This window comes from Macaca mulatta, chromosome 3, assembly GCF_049350105.2.
Source record: "Macaca mulatta isolate MMU2019108-1 chromosome 3, T2T-MMU8v2.0, whole genome shotgun sequence".
In the NCBI taxonomy this organism is placed as follows: domain Eukaryota; kingdom Metazoa; phylum Chordata; class Mammalia; order Primates; family Cercopithecidae; genus Macaca; species Macaca mulatta.
Genome location: NC_133408.1, coordinates 111,264,236 through 111,280,902, shown reverse-complemented (window position 1 = coordinate 111,280,902; position 16,667 = coordinate 111,264,236). Strand labels below are relative to the sequence as shown.

Sequence of the window (16,667 nt, the reverse complement as noted above, 5' to 3'; positions counted from 1 at the left end):
AGGGTTTTCCTGAGGAATATGTAATTTTTTATCAAACAGGTGGGAAATCCTGAGTGAAATCACTTTTTGTTTGTTGTTTTTCAAATAAAACTGTGAAATCCTCCAGTTAAAAGAAAAATCTCTGTTCGGCAAAAGGTTTATGAGACCAACCTCAGAAAACAAGCTTCCAATTCTGATGGCAACATTACTAAGTTGATTAAATTCATGGTTTCGTTAATAGTGAATGAAGCTGTAAGCAAACGTCACGGGTGGAAAACAGCATGGTCTCTGTTATTATATATATATATCCTTAATTATATTATGTGGATAATTGCATAAGAACCACGCAGTAATGTTACTGAACAATGGGTGCATTGTCCTTTCAAAATGAGGAAGTAAACACTTTCCAATGTTGCCATCACAAGTTGAACTTATGGGGACATTAGGTCCTATGACTTTATCCAGGGAGTTGGATTCATCTCCTGCTCAATGGAAAACACTTCAAAGTAGAAGACTAGGTAGAAACTGAGTGATGTGCTTTCTTCCACATCTGTGATGTTCTCACTGTATCCTTCTTTGCACGTGTATAGCAGGAATCAGAGCTGAAATTGGGACCAAGTCAAAATCTCTATTCAATCTTTAAGCACTTAACGAATATTTATTGAGGAACCAGATGATTCTCAAAGATAGTTCTCCCCAAGGATGAGAAATAAATGATCTCAAATGGTAGATTTTAAGTTTTGTTAGGTGGCATTAGAACAGCCCTTAGCCTAGAGCTAATTTGTCCCCCTCTTGAGGTGATATCCTTCTGAATGCTCAATTTGATGTCCTGTGACTTATGAAGTTTCTCCACTTTGGCTGGTGGGAACCCAGCCTATTCCTGTCCCTGTGTGATCTTTGGATATTGATCCTGGAGGGGCTTCTTTTGCTAGACTTGCATAGTTTTTCCTCAGTTGTGTGCTGATCAGAATTCAGCTGAAGGCTCAGAAGGGACCCTCTGCACACCCTTGTGTGTGGCTTTCTTTTGGGAATCTGCCTATGAACTCTAGCTGTCTTGGCCTCCCAGCTCTGTTCCCTCAGCTCTGGGACTCTGCCAGGCTCCTCCTGGGTTTCTATTCCCCGAACTGTGACCTGGAATCTCTCTCCAAGTAGAAAGCTGGGGCAACGACAGGGACTTCAGTTCTTTTTTGGTTTCCTGTCTTTTCCTGTTCTATGCTGCCTGATGTCCAATGTCTGGAAATCACAGTTTCATATATTATGTCCATATTTTTAGTTGTTTCATGGGAGAGGATAAACCTAGTCCCTCTTACTCTTGTCTTGTCTGGAAATAACTATGTCAGTTTTAAATTAGAAAACATTCTTTATTGCTGTCTCCATTAAAAATTGCCTATGACTCCCAACAAATGTTATCTTTCACACTGGTGAGTTGGTTTACCATCTTTGGCTTTAGGGTAAGACGTTGTCAAGAGAGAGTGTCAAGTGTCAGACAGAGTTGGTAAGACTCCTTAATGGTACTACAGATGTCTCTGCAAAATTAATTAGCTACAGGTTGATCACTATGATCAATAGTTCCGGTGTTGAGTTTCACTTCTCATTCAATAAAATAAAATAAAATTTAATTTTGCAGATAAAACATATAGACTTCATTTTATAAGGTCTCTTCCCTCTCTCTTCTCTCTTTTAGAATAGCTGCATCTCTAGAGCACACAATGATCACATATTCTCAGAGGTTACTTTTAGGATATGTAATCATTAGCAGATCTGTGAATGTAAATGCAGGTCACTTTATTCTAGGCTTGTGTTTTGCTTTATCCAGTTTATTTTTATTTTTATGTTTCACCTTATCCAGTTTTAATAACAAGTCCTGGATCATATACTACATATCTAGAAGAAATTAGAGTACTATCTTTACAGATAGATGCTGAGACAATAAAATTGAATAGACTTTATGCTTTCTTTAACTTTCCTGTTTGATTCCATTGAAAGCTCTTTTAAGATGTGTTAAACTTAAAACTTACTGGTGGCAAGTGAATATGGTGTGTGTGTCCGCCTGTGTGTACAATGTGTTGAAAATGAAAATATGACTGGCACAGATGACATGAGTGGAAACACTGCAAATTTGGTGATGTCCTAAGAATTTTAGAAGAAAAAGACTTCTCACAAACAAAGCACTCAACTATACAAAGTAAGGATGTGTGTTAGTTTCTAGAAAAGTTATAAGAAAATAGGATATTTTTTATAATGTCATATTATTAAATGTCATATTATTGCTACATCTTTCACATAAAGATACTTTCAATGACCTTTTTTTAAAATTTATTTTTTATTGTATAGATTTAAGATGTACAACATTAAGCCTTTTAAACAAAGCTTAAACACGCTGTCATTTTGGGAAACAGAAAATACAAATATGAAGAAATGGTAGGTTAAAAAAAAATACTTTGGGATGATGTTAGGAGTCAGGGGACCAGATACAATGGCTCAATATCTTAAAAAGTCACTTACCTTGTGGCAATCCTGCTATAATCTCCCTAGAAATTCGGCAAAGTGTCTCTTCATAAGCATTTGTTTTTAATTTAATAGGTCTCCAAATTACTCAGGAGAATCAGATAATATTTTGGTTAACCTTGATGTTAACCATGATAAAGCCATTTGGTGCTTATTTTATATCTAAAAGATGGAATTATTTTTTTTAACTACCTCTCCTCTTTACAAGTCAGTACATTATTTCTTTTTTCTTACAGTTAATCTGAAATTTATTCTGTTTTATAAACCTCTGCCAAATAACCCCACTAATAGCAATGTGTTAATTTTTTTCTAATTATTACAGTATTTATAGCTAATGTTATCCAGTTATATATATCAGACTGGATACTACCTTGCTTATGTATGATACTTAAGTTTTGTCAAGTCATTTATAAGGTTCTTGACACAGAGTCCCTATGATTTTCTTCTATATATTTTTCTTCTTTCTGTTAGCCCACTGCTAAGTTGAGAGTAGATGCTTGATAATTTGTTGTCTTGAAATCAATTCTAATAATTTAAAACTAGATATAAACCCCTTCCCTCTCCATTATTACCACCTTAATCCCTTCAACAGTTCAGAAAAATAAGACAGGAAATAATTGCTTGTGAAGGGCCACACAAGAAGTTAGGTATAAAACTACAGTTGGACCTCAGACTTTCAAACCCATAATTCTAAACTCAGAACAAAAGGCCACACAGCCTCCATCTATATAATTAGATTAAGAAAGCACTCAGAAAAGCAAAGCTGCTCTTGTCCTGAAGGAAAGTTTGTGACTGTGTGTTCTTTGCAGAAAGTAAAGACTATGGATCTCATTAAAAAGTCCCCATCGTCAGGATGCTGAAGATACTATCAGTATAAACATTATTGAAGGGGAACATATATTCTGGGTCTGGGAGACAAATCCCGTCTGGTCTACCTTGGATGGAAGGCTCCCCTACTCTGTAGTGGTTGGTTGTTTTGTTGTGTGTGGACAGCTGAGAGTCATTTCCTCATCTTCATTCCAAGCGAAGCTGAACACTCCCTTTTCATTTTTGAAAAGTAATCTGTGTGAGAAGGCAGCCAGCATGTTTACCCACTGGGCTTGGAGCCAGCCTTCTTCCCCTGGTTCTTCCTCTCTCTGTTTCTCAATCTCCCCTGCTCTAAGATGGCCAGATATGAAAAGTTGCCAATCGGGATGCCAGAACATCAAAGAGATCTCTTATGAGAGCACACAAAGTCCCATTTGTTCAGCACTTGGACGGAGATGCCAGCAGCTTCCAGGCAGAGAGAGAATCGAAGGTTTGTCTTTGCTTGACTTCTCTCGCGCACCATCTGGCTGATGGAGAATCCCTTCATTTCTTCCCGTGGCTCGACCGAAGTGAGGATGACTGTGAATAGAAGTGCCTTTTCAGCCTTCCCTTGTCTCCGTTTTTAAAAGGACAAATGAGGCCATCTCTGCTTCTGAAATTAATTGTTAGGATTTCTTTAAAAAATTCTTTTTGCTATTAATAACCCTCACATATTGGATTCTAGATTTAAGGGATAAACATGGTATTGGTACCTGGTAATATGGAGTGGTATGATTTTTATGTGTTTTAAAAGTATTTTATCAGTGTCCCTCCCAACCATAAATTCTCCCTTGAATGTTTCACATGAAGCATACAATTCTCGGTATAATCCTTGAGATTCTACTCTTACTGCTCCTTCTGTGGCAAAACTTACTTTCAGAATGGAACAGTGCTGCGCGTATAGTATTAAGTGGTTGGCAGTTATTTGATACTGGGTGAATGTGTCTTAGATTTGTTTCAAATTACAGATTTTGAGGACAGATATGGTGGGGTTAGAAAATGTAAGGATATTTGTAGGTAAGAAGGAAATCCATCTAAAGACAGAAAAAGTACTAGATTGGAAGACTTCTAATCAGGGCCAGGATTAAGTGAGGCTGTTAGCGTGTGTGTCTGTGTGTGTGTGTGTGTGTGTGTCTGATATTAGTGGTAAAAGCACTTAACCTGAGATCTACCCTCTTAATTTTTAAGTGTATGATACAATATTGTTAACCATAGGCACAGTGTTGTACGGCACATCTCTAGAAAGTTTTCATCTTGCATAACTGAAACTTTGTATCTGTTGAACAACTCTTCTTTCCGGTAATCCTCAGCCCCTGACAGTCACCATTCTACTCTCTGCCTCTATGAGTTTGGTTATTTCAGACACCTCATATAAATGGAATCATGCAGTGTTTGTCCTTCTGTGGCTGCTTTATTTCGCCTGGCATAATGTCCTAGGGCATAGTATTTAAGGAGGCGTTCGTTCTCAGCCTCATGCAAGTGCAGGCTGCGCATCTGAGTCTGAGTGCCTGGTTACATTTTGCACCTTGAGAGACACTTTTGCCTCATCCTAGCATCAAGACCTGCTTCTAAGACAAAGAGCCACTTTCCACAACTTTCACCAAAACTATTTCTGGTTCCACAGAAGCAACTATGGGTGGGGCAATGCATGCTGGATGAGGGTGGGAAGAAATTTCATAGGTTGTGTGAATTTAGGTGACTCTGACTACTTCCCCGAGCATAATTTTCACCCTGGAAACAGAGCTAATATTTATTATCTGTTTTATCCATTGAGAACTGGAACGGGTCTGAGAGTTTGCCCTAATAATTGGTGCTAAGCTAAGAAATTAGCCTCTCACAGTTCTATGGATGCTGAAGGAAGACATGCAACCACTGGGTCAGAAACACGAGGCTGTGCTACTCATAGCAGCCACAGTTGCTAGGTAGTAGCATTTGTAGTGTTCCCTTGAATTCCAGGTCCCACAGGGTGACATGAAGAGGGTCAGATACAAGCAATGAATTGTATTACGTGAGATGAACCCAAAATTTAGGAACCAAAGTATTTTATAATGGGCAAATCAGAAAGCCTGGCCTTGCTCTGCAGAGGGATATTATTTTTCATAGACTGGACAGTAAGCATGCTTATTCCTTGCTCTGGGGGGATTCCTAGCATATTTGTCCCCAGAATTAATTCTTTCCTTCCTTCCTTCCTTCCTTCCTTCCTTCCTTCCTTCCTTCCTTCCTTCCTTCCTTCCTTCCCTCCTTCCCTCCTTCCTTCCCTCCTTCCCTCCTTCCCTCTTTCTTTTGAGTTTCACTCTTGTAGCCCAGGAAGGAGTGCAGTGGCATGATTTCGGCTCACTGCAACCTCCACCTCCCAGGTTCAAGCAATTCTCCTGCCTGATCCTTCCAGGTAGCTGGGATTATAGGCTCCAACCACCACGCCTGGCTAATGTTTTTGTATTTTTTAGTAGAGATAGCGTTTCACTATGTTGACCAGGCTGGTCTTGAACTCTTGACCTCAGGTGATCCACCTGCCTTATTCTCCCGAAGTGCTGGGATTACAGGCATGAGCCACTGAACTTGGCCGAATTTTATTTTATGTGAGAGAAAAACAAACCCTATGTTGTTTAGACTCTGTTATGTTGGGATGTTTTATTTATATACAAGCTGAATCCTAACAAATACAGAATTTGGCATCTGGAGGTGGGGTGCAATAACAGAACTCAACAGCATGTGCCCCGGCCTAGTCGTGAGGAGGCATTTAGGTAATGGGTACTCAGATAGCAAAGGCTGGACAACGAATAACTCTTAATATGGCACAGGAAAATATCTGGTCACATGGTCACTTTTTGTCCTTTGGAAGTCAAACCACATATGAATTAGAGTGAAAGCAAAAGGGAAGGAAATGGTAGGAAAACATCAGAATGTTAGTGGGTGTTGTGTACCTTTTGCCATTTTTAGCAAAGTCCTGTAGGAGTGAGAGAGGAGCTCGGTCTACAGTATGCCAGACAGGAAACACATTGGTTTCTACAAAGGCTCTCTCTGAGAGTATCCTGTGGCATAAATTGCCTATGTGTCCTGTGATTTGAGGTGCTGAAATTTTGAAAAAGCCTTCTTTTTCCGTAGCTCAAATCAGAGCACTTGTACGTGTTGGAAGCTGCGTAGCCCTCCTTAGTAGGAGATAATACAGTGCCTGCAAGAGCTATAGCTAGCAAGCAAGCAAGCAAGCAAGCAAGAGCTCTCTGCAGACAATGGGAGCTAGATTGAAAGTATTAGCTTAGGGTTCTTATTTTCCCATCCAAGCCTGTTTTATCAAATAGTGTCTTAGTGGCTCCCACTCATTTGAGAGAGAGGGCAATAGATAATGAAGAGAAGACAGCAAATAAAAATGAGAGTTACCGGGCTGAAAAACTTAGTACACACAAGATCTTGGTTATTTGTATGTGGAACTAACTGGAAACAAATAGAAGCCTACTAAGATTTGAAGAATGACATTGGCAAAGAGACCCCAAACTTGGTCTACAGTGCCCTGGGACAATTAAACCTTTTGAGTGGGCTTTGGGTCTCAGTTGGAAGGGAGCTGTGAAAGCTGTGCAGGTCCCCAGTCGGCCATTCACTCCAGAACCTAGTTCACTATGTCCACAGCTGATAGTGGACATAGAGAAGTCCCCCAGGAAAAAAGACCAAAGGGTCACAGAGAATGGCTAAGAGTGCTTTCCCAGAAGGCAGAACCAGAAGCTACAAGAAGGTAAACCAAGGAACCAACCTCACTGCTGGGGCTGGGCATCTTTCAACTCTATTGAATTATAAAATCCAGATGGATTTTATCATTGCTTCAGCCAGTGGGTGTGCTGTGTTGGTCATTCTTCCCATTTCCGTCTGGGAGGCTTTATTACTGTTGTGCTGTTCCTTTCCTGCCAGAGTGTAGCAAGTGTGCCTCAGGCAGGATTTTCTTAGTATTCAGATCACCAGATTATGACGGTCAATATTTTGACCTGATGGAGAGAACTGTACGTCACCCAGAGATCCTGGACTTTGAGCTAAATGCAGTAACTGGGGACGATTTTGGTTCATGTCTGCTGGAGAGGAAGCGTGTTCTTTTTGTAGGAGAGGAATGCACATGGAAAGAGTTGAATAACCAAAAGAGCAGAGTATCACAAAGACCACTGATTATCTCAAGAAATCCATTGTTCTTCTCCTTCTCCATCATAAAACTGCAAATTCACTTTAAGGGCCTATTGACTCGGCTAAATGATTATATTTCCCAGCATCTCTCGCATCCTTGTGCAGCTATGTCACAAAGTCTGGCAAATAAGCAGTAAGAGGCAGTATTGTATTATACTTTTTAAAAGGAAGGATTCAGATTCTTCCATTTTTTCTCATCAATCCTGCTTACTGGAATATGGGTGTAATGGCTGAACACTCTAGATACTATTTTGGATGGTGGAGATGAGGCTCCTCGCTGTAGGGATATTGGAATGAAAAACTGTACAAGGTAAAACACTGATGAATTTGTGGATCCGCTAAGTCAGCATTGGGCTGCCAGCCTTCATATTTTCTTTATATGACAGAATAATGCCTTTTGTGTTTAAGCCTTTGTTAAGTTGGCTTTTCTTTCATATGCTGCTGAAATTAATTTTGACAACGTAAAACTCTATGCAAATATGAGGATATTCTTAACATTGTGAGTCAAGAAATTTGTCAGAAAGAGTGGATGCATCACTCTTCCTGACAGAAACAAAGAAAAAATTATTCATTAAAAGTAACCTTGACAATGGGTTTAAAGAGTAGTTTTATTGTGGTGTGAATGCCTCTATACCCTGGACCATTCCTACGATTCTAAAATCTGAAGTCCAGAAGGGCATAGTACCTTGTCATACTCACTGGGACCTATGAGGTATTAACAATTGCTACATCAGGGATCTTGCTGAAGGGACAGTAGTAGGCTCAATTATTTGTACCATATGACACCACCTATTGCAACACAACTAATTAGACCAAAGGTGGGAAACTAACCAGTGCAGTCAATGCATAGACTGGTTAGTGGCCTATGATTGACATGTTCCGGTATGAAAAGAGGATCTAGGTCAATCAGCATCTCTATATCAGCAGTTTGAAGTAGAACATCAAGATAGATATCAGTTAGCAGTGGAAGCTAAAGCTAAAGTCAGCAGAAATGGTCAGAGTCAGACTATGATGACCATACGTAACACAAAAGTAGAGGATGGCAAAAACTATAAATGAACAGAAGCTTAGGTGAGTAAAGGACATGGGGTAGAAAATGAGGATGCTGCTGAAAGTAGTACGAGAAGAAAGGATGAACACACAAAAAGTAGAGATGGAGAGGGAAACTAAGTCTTGCCATTGACAGAGACATTTGAATTTTGTTGCTGAGGTTCCTGCAGCTGTTGAGCAACCATTTTTGTTTCTATGTGGCAAGGTAAGACTGAGTTATTGGGTTTTCTGCTTCCTTTATCTTTTGCACATCTCCCCCCCAATACATACTTATAATAACACATTACCCATTGCTGAAAACATAATATTTTTCTATTACCAGGAACAAACCTACCTAATTTTAAATTATTCGAATCCTGTTTAATTTGTAAAAAGGACTGAATTGAGGCAATTTATCATATTAAACCCAATGTCATGCAACACACTTAAAATAAGGTTAAGTGGAAGAGAAAGATAGTTATAGCAAGAAACTAAAAGAAGATACAATTTTTTAAATAATTTCAACGTTTATTTTAGATTCAGGATGTACATGTGCAGGTTTGTTACATAGGCATACTGCGTGATGCTAAGGTTTGGGGTATGATGGATCCCGTCACCCAGGTAGTGAGCATAGTACCCAAGAGTTTTTCAACCCATGCTCCCCCCCTGCCCTCCTCTAGTAGTTTCCAGTGTCTGTTGTTACCATCTTTATGTCTATGGGTACCCAATGGTTGGTTCCCACTTATAAGTGAGAACATACAGTATTTGGTTTTCTGTTCCTGCATTAATTCACTTAGGATAATGGCTTCCAATTACAATTCATGTGGCTGTGAAGGATGTGATTTTACTCTTTGTTATGGCTGCTTAGTATTCCATGGCATGTATGTACCACTTTTTTTTTTAATCCAATCCACCATTGATGGGCACCTGGATTGATTCCATATCTTTGCTATTGTGAATAGCTCTGTGATGAACATGAGTGTCTTTTTGGTAGGACAACTTATTTTCTTTTGGATATTGCATGAGTCCATTCTCATGCTGCTAATAAAGGCATACCCAAGACTGGGTAATTTATGAAGGAAAGAGGTTTAATTGACTCACAGTTCAGCGTGGCTGGGGAGGCCTTAGGACACAGTCATGGCAGAAAGGGAAGCAAACACGTCCTTCTTCACATGATGGCAGGAAGGAGAAGTATGAGAACCTAGCGAAGAGGGAAGCCCTGTATAAAACCATCAGATTGCATGAGAACTTACTATCTTGAGAATAGCATAGGGGAAACTGCCCCCATGATTCAGTTACCTCCCACTTGGTCCCTCCTGTGACACATGGGGATTATGGAAACTACAATTCGAGATGAGATTTTGGTGGGGACACAGCCAAACCGTATCAGATATATACCCAGTAATGGGAATGCAAGGTCAATGGCGGTTCTGTTTTAAGTTCTTTGAGAAATCCCTAAACTACTTTCCATGGTGGCGGAACTAATTTTCATTCCCACAGACAGTGTGTAAGTGTTCCCTTTTTCCCCCTGCAGCCTTGCCAGCATTTGTTATTTTCTGACTTTTTAGTAATAGCCATTCTGATTAGTGTAGATGGTATCTCACTGTGATTTTGATTTGCATTTTCCTGATAATTAGTGATGTGGAGCATTTATTCACATGTTTGTTGGCTGCTTGTATGTCTTCTTTTGGGAAGTGTCTGTTCATGTCTTTTGCCCACTTTTTAATAGGTTTATTTGTTTTTTGTTTGTTGAATTGTTTAAGTTCCTTATAGATTCTGGATATTAGACCTTTGTGAGAGTTTGTAAATATTTTCTCCCATTGTGTAGGTTGTCTATTATCTCCCATTGTGTAGGTTGTCTACTGAGTTCCTTTTGCTGTGTAGAAGCTCTTTAGTTTTTAATTAGGTCTCACTTACCAGTTTTTGTTTTTGTTGCCATTGCTTTTGAGAACTTAGTCATATATCCTTTCCTAAAGTTGATGTTCAGAATGGTGTTTCCTAGGTTTTCTTCCAGGATTCTTAGAGTTTGAAGTCTTATATTTAAATCTTCAATCCATCTTGAGTTAATTTTTGTACGTGGTGAAAGTTGGGGGTCCAGTTTTAGTCTTCAGCCAACGGCTAGCCAGTTATCCCAGCACCATTTATGGAATAGTTCTTTCCCATTGCTTATTTTTGTTGACTTTGTTGAATTTCAGGTGCCTGTAGTTGTGCATCCTTCTTTCTGGGTTCTTTCTTCTGTTGCTTTGGCCTATGTGTCTGTTTTTGTACCAGTACCATGCTGTTTTGGTTACTGTGGCCTAATAGTATAGTGGAAGTTGGATAATGTGATGCCTCCAGCTTTGTTCTTTTTGCTTAGGATGGCTTAGGCTCTTTGGGCTCTTTTTTGGTTCTATGCGAATTTTAAAATAGTTTTTTCTAATTCTGTGAAAAATGATGTTGATAGTTTGATAGAGTAGCATTGAATCTGTAGATTGCTTTGGGTGGTATGCCATTTTAATGATATTGAGTCTTCCAATCCATGAGTATAGCATGTTTTTCCATTTGTTTACGTCATCTATTATTTCTTTCAGTAATGCTTTTGCAGTTCTCTTCATAGAGATCTTTTACCTCCTTTGTTAGGTGTATTCCTAGGTAGTTTCATTTTTTGTGTGTGTCATTGTAAATGGGATTGTATTCTTGTTTTGGCTCTCAACTTGAACGTTATTGGTGTGTAGAAATTCTACTGATTTTTGTACATCTTGAAATATTACTGAAGTTGTTTATTAGTTCCAGGAGCTCTTTGGGTTGGTCTTTAGGGTTTTCTAGGTATAAAATCATACTATCTGTGAAGGGAGGTAGTTTGACTTCTTCTTTTCCTATGTAGAGGCCTTTTATTTGTTTGTCTTGCCTGATTAGTCTGGCTAGAACTGTCAGTATTGTGTTGAATAGGAATAGTGAGAGTGGGCGTCCATGTCTTGTCCCAGTTCTCAAGAGGAATTCTTGAAGCTTTTTTCTGTTCAGTATGATATTGGCTGTGAGTTTGTCATAGATGGGTCTTATCATTATTTTGAGACGTGTTCCTTTGATGCTTAGTTTGTTGAAGGGAGATAAAAACCTTAATCATGAAAATAATAGTCCTTATTGAGCAGTTTCAGTCTGGTGGTAAGCATTTTATGTGCATCATTCAATTATTATTGTCATTATGATTATCACATTTAGAGCAGTCTTATCATGTAGCTGTCTTTCTTACCCCTTCTTCACAGATAAAATCATTGATGTTAAAAGGGTTAAATATTTGCCATGTCTATCAAATGGCAGATCTGGAGATTTGTGCTTCTTTGACCTTGAATTTACATTCTTAAGCACTATGTATTAGTGACTGTATTTGCCTTGAAGCTTTCCAGTCACACTCCCCACTGATAAGTAGCTCCAAGCTGTGGCAAAGTATAAATAGTTAGCATCTGCAGGGATGCTGTTGATGAAGCTGGCAGCCCATGAGCCCTGTCACTTGGGACTTCAGGAAATGTCTTGGGTCTGCACTTGAGAGGCCAATTCTTAGGAAATTTTGCAAGAGACAAATGGTCCCTTCAAAGAAATAGTTAGAAAATTCTCATTCCACACTCCCTTGACACCTAGGAACTTAAGGTGGAATTGAAACCATTGTGAAACTGAGAGGCTAGTTCTAGTTACCAACATGAACTCTGGGGCCCAGGCTATGCCACTTACTATGACCATGACTTTAGGCAAGTTGCTTAAGCTGTCTGCCCCTGTTTCCTCATCTATAAAATCCTTCAAATAGGATTTCATTATATTTTATAAGACCTGTAAGTTTTAAATAATTTAATACAAGTAAAGTCCTTGAAAGAGTACATGGCAGATAGAAGAGCCCGATAAATGAGGGTTGTTATAATTACAGTTCTTTTCTTTTTCATTATATCCAGTTGACAGGTCTAGTGGACAGAAGACCACATCGAGTACTGATACAGCTATAATATGGGTTCTGGGAGTGTCAGGCTTCATTTTTACTCCTTCAGACCTGAATGATTGAATCTATTAATAAAGCTAGACCTATCTTACCCTAGCTCAAGTTCTTTGCCACAATCTTAATAACAACAGCTCAACTAACATCTCCTAAATGTTCAATAGGAGATGCTATGTAATTATGTAGAGATGTTATATAAGAGGAGATCTTATATAAATGCCAAGCACTTTAGTAAACACTTTGTATAAATCATAACCTTTACAACAACCTGACAAGGTAGGTGCTATGGATATGCCCACTTCACAGGTAAGAAAAAATTAGAACTGTTTTAAAGTTATAGCATTGAAAAAAGGAGGTATTTACTCAATTAAACTGTGTCTGAGTTTCTGTGAAACCACCCAAGGAAGTTGTACTCTTTTTCTTTTCTTTTATTTCCCCCTTCCCTTTCTCTCCTTTCCTTTCTCTTTTCCCTTTTCCCTTCTCACCCCCTCCTCTCCGTTTCCCTCCCCTTTCCTTTCTTTTCCATTCCATTCCATTCCATTCCATTCCATTCCATTCCATTCCATTCCACTCCATTCATCAGCTGAGAAGAGAACTGACAGTACAGATTGGTGTCACAAGCATATCACAGAATGAAGAGCTGAATGAAAGTATATGCATTGGCACACAAAACCCAATCAGCTTGGAAACATTGGTGTTTACTGAAAGTATGATAGGTTAACACATTTCCTTCCTCCTTATACTGTTTACCTCACTTGGGCCTTCGTCATACCACTCAACCACGAAAGTCAACTCAGCTAAGTAGGAAGATTCCTAGAAGTGAATGTGACCAAACCAGGCAATGCACCTTGTATTTCCTCTTATTCACATCTTTCTAGAGATGAAGTAAACCTGGTCCCCATGCTTCCAGCACACCTCTCTTTTCACTGAAGATCATTATTGCTTCATTCCATAGATGTTATATAAGTAGAAATTTATAAAATGTAATTTTTTGTTAAATGACTAAGCTTTTGTACACTCTCAAAATGAACTCTTTTTTGACTTGTTTGTGATGTGTTTTTCTTAAACTTTTTACTATAAAATTGTTCAAACACAAATATTTGAAAAATTACTGAAGTAGTTACCTGCGTCTACCTAGGTTTCATACAACTACATACATACATATATATTCACTTTTATTTGCTTTTCCATGTGAAGATAAGTAGACATTGTGAAATTTACACCAAACTATGTCAACATAGATCTCACCAAAGTGATCATAATTTATTACAAAAACGTTGTACCCTAACACACCTATAAAAATCTAGTGTCAGGTTCAATTCAAATTTTCACAATTATCACCAAAATGCTTTTTACTATTTTGCTAAAACGAAACAACAACAACAATGTCCAATCTAGGTTTATGCATTGCAATTAATTATGTATTTTTAATTTCTTTTAATTTACAAAAATATTCCTATAAAATATTTTGAAGTTGTCTACAACCAACTTAACTTTTTTGATGTATAGTTCTGTGACTTTTAACACATGTTGATTCATATAATCATCACTACAGTCAGGACACAGTTTTATCACCTCAAAACATTTTTTCAAAAGTCCATTTTGAAGTCAATCCCTCCTTTTGCCCATAAATTCTGGCACCTGTTGATTCTGATAACACTATTATCTGGAGGTGACTGTGTCCTACTGTTTGGTTTTTACAGAACATCTTATAAATGGAATCATACAGTATGTAATCTTTTGAAATTTACTTATTTCACTGATATAATGCATTTGCACTTTATTCATGTTTTTGTATGTATCAATAGTTCATTGCTTTTTTATATTCCATTATATAGATAGATAGACTTCAATTTTAAATTATTTATTTTAATTAACATGATAATTGTACATATTTATGGGGTACATAGTGATGTTTTGATACATACAATGGATAGTGATGAGATCAGGGTAATTAGCATATCTTTTACCTCAAACATTTATCATTTTTCTGTGTTGGGAACATTCAATATCCTTTCTTCTAGCTATTTGAAAATATATAGTATCGTTAACTATACTCATCCTACAGTGCTCTAAAACACTAGAACTTGTTCCTCCTATTTAGCTGAAAATTTGTGTCCTTTCACAAATCTCTTCCTGTCCCCATTCTCCCTACACTTTCCAGCCTCTAATAACTTCTGTTAAGCTTTTTATTTCTATGCGATAAACTTTTTTTAGTTTCCACATATGAGTGAGAACATGTGGTGTTTAACTTTCTGTTCCTGGCTTATTTCACTTAACATAGAGTCCTAAAGTTCCATCCATGTTGCCATGAATGACAGGATTTTATTCTTTTTTATGGCCCAATAGTATTCCATCTACAATTTTTAAAGATTCATGTACTCATTGAAAAACATTTGGGTTGTTTCCAGTTTCTAGTGATTATGAATAATTCTCCTATAAACATTTATACATAAGTCTTTGTATGAACATAACTTTTCATTTCTTCAGGGTAAATACCTAGATGTTGCTTGCTAGGTCATGTGGTAAATGTACGTTTAATTTTTCAAGTAACTTTCAAACAATTTGCCAAACAATTTTGCCTTTCCACCAGCAATATATGAGAGTTCCAGTTACTTAGTACTTGGCTTCAATTTGCACTTCCTTCATAACTAATAATGTTGAATATCTTTTCATGTTTTTACTTGCTCTCTGTGTGTCTTCTTGGTGAAGTGTCTGTTCAGGTCTTTTGGCTATATTTTAATTGGTTTGTCTCAAATTGTCAAGTTTTGAGAGTTCTTGTTCTTTACATATTCTAGATAAAAGTTCTTTTTCAGATATGTGACTTGTAAATGTTTTCTGTCTGTTGTTTGTCTTTTTATTCTCCTACCAGGATATTTCACAGAGCTAAAGTTTTAATGTTTATGAAGTCCATTTTATCAATTATTTATTTTTTTCGATTGTGCTTTTATTGGTGTCTAAAAACACTTGGGCTAACCCAAAATTAAAAAGATTTTTCTCTGCTGGACACAGTGGCTCAAGCCTATAATCCCAATACTTTGGGAGGCCAAGGCAGGAAGATTGCTTGAGGCCAGGAGTTTGAGACCAGCCTAGGCAAGACAGTGAAACCCCATCTCTACTTAAAATACAAAAATTAGCCAGGCATGGTGGCACACGCCTGTGGTCCCAGCTATTCAGAAGGCTGAGGTGGGAGGATTGCTTGAGCTTGGGAGGATGAAGTTGCAGTGAGCCTGGGCAGCAGAGCAAGACCCTATCTCAAAAAAAAATTTTTTTTTTGGCTTTTTTCATTCTTATTTAACCTCTTGATAGTTTTAAATGGCATCATTTGATTTTCTCTTCTAACTATACAACAACTTATTATATTCCTCTTTACTCTATATTTTATATAAATATACTTATGTATATTTATATTTTTTCTATATATTTTATAGACACATTCTTTCTACTTTTTCAGAACATATGATTTTACACGCTTTTTTTAAATCTATACTCTCAATTTTGTTTTATTCACAGATATCTAGTTAAACATATTAAAAGTTCACTACCAGTATGTTTTCTTGTTACTACTATTAATATTATTTCTTGGTTGGATGAAGATCGTCCTCTAGAAGACTTCTTGTCAAAGGTTTATAGGTTCATTATTTCCTAAGTTTCTGTACTTTAAAGACTATTTTGTTATAGCCTTGGTATTTCAATTTCAGCTTACAAACAAAATCTCTGGGTTTTGCTTTCTTTAAGTTTCTTGAAAATGTCACTGTATGGTTTTAAGTTGCTCTTGAGAATTATGGTTGACTTGTCTTACTCTTATACCTAATTTGTTCTTTTTTGTCTGGAGGGCCTGCTTGTGGATTTTTGTTCTTTCTATTTTTAAAATCCTGGTATTTTCTAGGCTATTTCTCAAGTTCGATCATCCTCAGTAAAATTTTCCAGGTATATAGGAAGCCCTTTCAATGTATAGATTTAGATTTTCTTGGATTATTGGTTTAAATATTAGCTCTGTTTTATTGTCTTGTTTTTCTTCTTCAGGGATTCCAAGTGTACGTATATTGAATATTTGTCTACCTTAGATTCCAACCTCCTTCTCTCTGACTTTTAGAAGTTCTTTATTTTCATTTTCTTGGCTTCTTTCTTGCATTTATTCATTAGTAATGTGTCACTTAAATCTATTTTCCTTTGGATA

The 16,667-nt window shown here is 37.5% G+C and overlaps 1 long non-coding RNA gene across 1 annotated transcript in view; it reads left to right on the top strand.

Moving 5' to 3' along the window:
* Positions 1-3,567: 3,567 nt before the first annotated feature.
* LOC144340086 (uncharacterized) overlaps positions 3,568-16,667 on the top strand; it is a 44,900-nt gene continuing 31,800 nt past the window's right edge. The window contains exon 1 of the long non-coding RNA XR_013415810.1: positions 3,568-3,784. This is a non-coding gene — a long non-coding RNA (uncharacterized LOC144340086). The remainder of the gene's footprint in view (positions 3,785-16,667) is intronic.